Source organism: Lutra lutra, chromosome X (genome assembly GCF_902655055.1).
Source record: "Lutra lutra chromosome X, mLutLut1.2, whole genome shotgun sequence".
Taxonomy (NCBI): domain Eukaryota; kingdom Metazoa; phylum Chordata; class Mammalia; order Carnivora; family Mustelidae; genus Lutra; species Lutra lutra.
In genome coordinates, this window is record NC_062296.1 from 85427921 (window position 1) to 85433873 (window position 5953).

General features: G+C 37.6%; 1 pseudogene; it reads right to left on the bottom strand.

The window, feature by feature from the left end:
• Positions 1–3217: 3217 nt before the first annotated feature.
• Positions 3218–4971, bottom strand: LOC125091545 (peptidyl-prolyl cis-trans isomerase FKBP3-like; annotated as a pseudogene).
• Between the last annotated feature and the right edge of the window lie 982 nt (positions 4972–5953).

Here is a 5953-nt window from a genome sequence, read left to right on the forward strand (position 1 = left end):
GTTAGGGATATGGGTGGGTGCTACAAAGATGCTACCGTATATCCAGAATATTATTCAGATAATTTTCAACAAGCTCTGGGACTTCCACCACCAAAAACTTGTTTATTTCTGGTTATGGGCAGGAGCAGTTTTAATTTACTTGAGTTTAATAGATAAGAATAATAATTTTTCAACCTCACAGGTTTATTATGAGAATCAAGTTAATTAGTATCTGTGAAAGTATAACAAACAGAGGATGGCAGTTGAAATGATTTGATAGTTTGCAACTGGATAGAAATATGAGCTAAAGAAAGCAGTAAACTGTAAAATAAAACTATCACGATCATTTCTCATTTTATTATTTTAAACTGGTTTTGCTTCTGAACCCCAAAGTGTGGAGTTTCCAGTGATTTAGTTTATGTCATATTTTCTGATTCATCAGAAAGCCTTCTTGGAATCTGACATGATTAAAGTTTTGCTATTTTTAATATGTGTGTTTTTGGCTCACCTTATCATTTACATTTTGAGAGAAATTAAAATCTTCTATAGTGGTGGATTTTATAAAAGTATTCTTTTATATATTTTGCCATATGTTATTAATGGTTGGAAGTTCAAAATTTTTATAGCTTCTTATAGATTGCTTTTTTTTGTCATTAAATGAGGTCCTGCATTATGACTACTGAATCTTTCCCCGTTAAATTTTGTTTTGCCTGTTCCTAATTTTACTAGATTATTTGTTATTTGTTTAGTATGTTTTTTCCCATTCCTTTTATTTTAGCTTATGTATGTCATTGTGTTTTAGGTGTGCCCAGCTCTGGCTTTTGTTTTCACCACCCAATATAAACAGACTTAATTATCTGTTAAAGATAATGACTAAAAATTTAGATTACTGATATATTTGAGTTTAATTTTTACTTTCTTGTTGTTCCTGTTTGTTTGATTTTTGCTTTCTTCTGTTTTGGAAGTTATCCATTCTGTTTTTTTTTTTAAACACTTATTTTATCCTCTCACTTTCTTTCTTTTAAGATTTATTTATTGATTTTATAGAGAGGAAAAGAGAGAGATTGGGGAGTGAGGAGGGGCAGAGGGAGAGGGAGAAAGCCTTAAGAAAGTCTTAAGACTGTGCACTGAGTGTGGAGCCTGACACAGGGCTCGATCTTAAAACTGTGAGATCATGACCTGAGCCAAAACCAAGAGTCGGACGCTTAACCTACTGAACCACCCAGGTGTGCCTGCTCTCATTTTCCATTGCCCTTTAACATTTATGCCGCTGATAAGATATTTACTTTTTCTAAATACTATTTTTGTTGGAATAGAGTAAAAGCATGATAAATATTTATTTTGTGGACTAACATTCACTGCGTATTGAAGGATGCTGCTGTGTACCTAATGATGTAGAGCGTGTATATTTTTTTGCCTCCTGCTCACAGAGAGTATAGGGACAAGCTACTGAAATCTTCCCTAGCTTTCTCCAGTGTTTCTATCCTCAGAACTCAGCTGACCTGTCCTCTTCTTCCCCTTTCTCTTTTCTCATGATTTTTCTCCACTAGCCTTTAGAAAGGCTCCTTGAGTAGTGTGGCAGGAAGTCGTGAGAGGCAGTGCGGAGGTAAGTTCAGTCTATCAAGTCATGAAATCTCAGCTGCTCAGTTCTATGAAGTTAATAGTTTTTTGAAGGGAACCTCTTTTTTTCTTTTTGTCCATTCGTGTGACTGCTTTGTCCTGGGACACATGCACCTTCAGCTGACTTTTGAAAGCCTGCTATTTTGGAGGTCATAATTTTGACTGATAGGCCTATACTTAGTAAGTGCTCATTAAGTGTTGTGTCCTGAGGGTTTCACTGGGGTGGTAGAGAATGTTCTTAGCAGCTGCTGGGGTGATAACAGTCCTGCACATTGGCATGATTCCAAAAGTAGCCAAAGAACTTTATAAAGATGAAAAGTAAGCGGAATAGCATAGCAGCTACAGCACGGGAGAAAATAGTATGAATGTCTCTTGGTCACCGAAACTACGGACTCCTTACTCTTGTTTTCTCCACAATGGTGAAAACTTGATATCCTTTGTTTTTGTTGTACCCATTTGAAGTCATGCCTCTCTCTCCTGGGTCTTTGTCATCCTGCCTCTTAGCTAAAGATGTTTCTCAAGCTTCAATCTGGAGTCCTCTTCTCTCTTCCGGGACCCTCCCCAACACGGAGCATTCCCTCCCAGTGGTTTCAAACGGAAGCTTAATGTTGGTGACTCGCAAATCCACACTTCTGTCTTCTACTCAAACTCAGTCCCACATTTTTAATTGCCTGCTCAACATTTACCCCCAGTCTTCCTGAAGCCTTGACTCAGTGTACCTAGAGCCTTACTCTTTCCTTGAAACCAACTTCCATACTTTATGACCCAGCATTTCCATTCTTATATTTGTAGCTAAAAGAAATGTGTGCATAGTGCATCGAAAGACATGTGTAGAATGTTCATCGGGCATGACATGTCATGACCAAATGTGGCTTTATCCAGGAATGCAAAGTTGGGTTTAAATTTAGAAATCAAACAGTTGGGCGCCTGGGGGGCTCAGTGGGTTAAGCCTCTGCCTTCGGCTCGGGTCGTGATCTCAGGGTTCTGGGATCGAGCCCCACATCGGGCTCTCTGCCTGCTTCCTCCTCTCTCTCTGCCTGCCTCTCTGCCTACTTGTGATCTCTGTCTGTCAAATAAATAAATAAAATCTTTTAAAAAAATCAAACAATTTAATTCATCCCATTAACAGAACAAAGGGGGAAATCATGTGATTATTTCAATAGATGTAGACAGTTCATTGACAATATTAAATATCCTTTCATGATAAAAACTTTTAGCAAAGTAGGAGAAGAGAATATTCTTTTAAATTTTAAATCCAATATAATTAACATGCAGTGCTATATTAGTTTCAGGTATACAATATAATGATTCAAAATTCTTTTTTTTGACAATGGATGTATAGTTATTGAGACTTTTAGTTTACAACAAGAGGTAAAAGGGAAGCCAGTTCTTAACCAGTATTTTATACAGCTGTAGTAAAGTATTTCAAACTTTAGGGAATTAAAATGGATTACATATCTTAAAAGTTGGGGATTGAGTAAACAATATTTAGCTTCCTGAATTTTCAAGTTGACTCCTCCCTAACAGTGGTAACCAGGTTTCATTAGTTCCATAAGTTTTTTCAAGGCTATGTTTTATTGTTGCATTATGATGTCTTTATATCTGAAGCAGTGCTCTTTTAATCAATACCCACTAATTCCACTTTGAAATGGAGTTTTGCATTTGGTGGAATTTTGGCATCAGGCCGTCCTTTCTTTCCATAAGCCCATTCTGGTTCAGTCTCTAGTTGAGCATTTTCTCCTTTACTCATAGTCAAGAGTGCTTCATTCCATCCTCTGATAACTTTGCCTGTTCTAAGCTTAAAACTTAAGGGCATGGCATTTTTCTTCTTTGAACTCATTTGAATATAGTATCAAAAACAGTCCCATCCTGTAGCGTTCCTGTATACCAGCAGTGAACAGCATCTCCTGTTTTGGGAAAGTTGGTTTTGACTCCTTTTTTAAGAACACAATTTATATATTTTGGTGGACCCTCCTCCAGAGTCTCTTCAGACTTGGTTTCTTTGGGTTTATCTTCATTAAGCTTCACATTTTCACTGGCTCAGACACTTTACTTACACTTTCAGTACCTTGAAATGCTTACTTTTAAAAAGATGACTGTAGGCTATAACCAAATGGTCCTTGTTAACGGTTTTGTCCCCATTTTCAATGTTTCCTAATAACTTCTGTAAGAAACAGATCCAAACTGTGGTCCTTTAAAAACTTGATTATGTCCTTCTTGGGTAGCTACTTGATGCTCCTTGGTCTAGGTCCGCTGTGGAATGGCCTCTACCATCTTACCCAACTCACGATTCAACATTGAACATTCACAATTACTCAGTGCTCATCATGATGAGTGTATTCTTTTTTTTTAAAGATTTTATTTATTTGACAAAGACACATCGAGAGAGGAAACACAAGCAGGGAGAGTGGGAGAGGGAGAAGCAGGCTTCCCGCTGACCAGGGAGCCTGACTTGGGGCTTGATCCCAGGACCCTGGGATCATGACTTGAGCCCAAGATAGATGCCCAATGACTGAACCACCCAGGTGTCCCATGATGAGTGTGTTCTTAATCCCCTTTACCTATTTCACCCACCCCCCCCTTCTTGTTACTACTATGTTGTTCTCTGTATTTCACAGTGATTTTTTTTGGTAAAGATATTTATTTATTTATTTGAGAGCGAGCGATCGAGCACAAGCCAGGGGAGTGGGAGAGGGAGAAGCAGGCTCCCCACAGAGCAGGGATCCCAATGCCTGGCTTGATCCAAGGATTCTGGAATCATGACCTGATCTGAAGGCAGACAGACGCTTAACAACTGAGCCACCCAGGGATTTTTGTCTCTTTTTTCTTTGTTTGTTTTGTTTCTTAAATTCCACATATGAGTGAAATTATGTATTTGTCTTTCTCTGACTGACTGATTTCACTTAGCATTGTACTCTAGATTCATCCATATTTTTGCAAGTGGCAAGATGTCATTCCTTTTTATGGCTCAGTAATCTATTATACACACACATGTACATCAGTACACAGACACCCCCCCCCCAATGTCTTCTGATCCTTTCATGTATTGATGGACACTTGGCTTCCTTCCATAATTTGGCTATTGTAAATAACACTGCAATAAATGGGTGCATATATCTTTTCAAATTAGTGTTTTTGTACTTTTTGGGCAAATAGTAGTGGAATTATTGGATCCTATAGTAATTCTGTTTTTAATTTTTTGAGGAACCTCCATACTGTCTGCCACAGTGGCTGTACCAGTTTGCATTTATACCAACAGTGCAGAAGCGTTCCCTTTCCTCCACCTTCTCACCAGCACTTATTTCTTATGTTTTTGATGCTAACCATACTGACCGGTATCTGGTGGTACCTTTTTGTGGTTTTGATGTGCATTTCCCTGATGGTGAGTGATGTTGAGCATCTTTTCATGTGTCTCTTGGCCATCTGGATGTCTTCTTTGGAGAAATGTCTGCTCATGTCTTCTGTTCATTTTTAATGTGGATTATTTGTGGGTTTCTTGGGTGTTGAGTTGTGTAATTTCTTTATATATATTGGATACTAACCCCTTAGTCATATATGTTGTTTGCAAATATCTTCTTCCATCCCATAAGTTGCCTTTTAATTTTGTTGATTATTTCCTCTGTGTGGAAGCTTTTTATTTTGATGTAGTCACAGTAGTTTATTTTTGCTTTTTTTCCCTCTTGCCTCAGGAGGCACAGCTAGGAAAATGTTACTATGTCCAATGTCAGAGAAATTACTGCCTGTGCTCTCTTCTAGGATTTTTATGGTTTCAGGTTTCACATTTAGGTCTTTAATCCATTTTGAATTTATTTTTGTGTAAGAAAGTGGCCCAGTTTCATTCTTTTGCATGTAGCTTGTCCAGTTTTCCCAGCACCATTTGTTGAAGAGACTTTTTTCCCCATTGTATGTTCTTTCCTCCTTTGCTGAAGATTATTTGACCATATAATTATGGGCTTATTTCTGGGTTTTCTATTCTGTTCTATCAAGCTATGTGTCTATTTTTATGCCGTACCATAATGTTTTGATCACTAGAGTTTTATAATATAACTTGAAGTAAGAATTGTGATGCTAGTTTTGTTTTTCCTTTTCAAGGTTGCTTTGGCTTTTGGAGTCTTTTGTGGTTCCATACTAATTTTAGTATTCTTTGTTCTAGCACTGTAAGAAATGCTGTTGGTATTTTGATAGGGATTGCACAAGTGTGTAGATTGCTTTGGGAAGTATAGACATTTGAACAGTATTTTTTCTTCTGTTCCATGAGCACGGAATGTTTTCCAATTTCTTTGGTCCTCTTCAATTTCTTTCATCAGTAGTTTATACTTTTCAGAGTATAGGTCTTTCACTTTCTTGGTTCGGT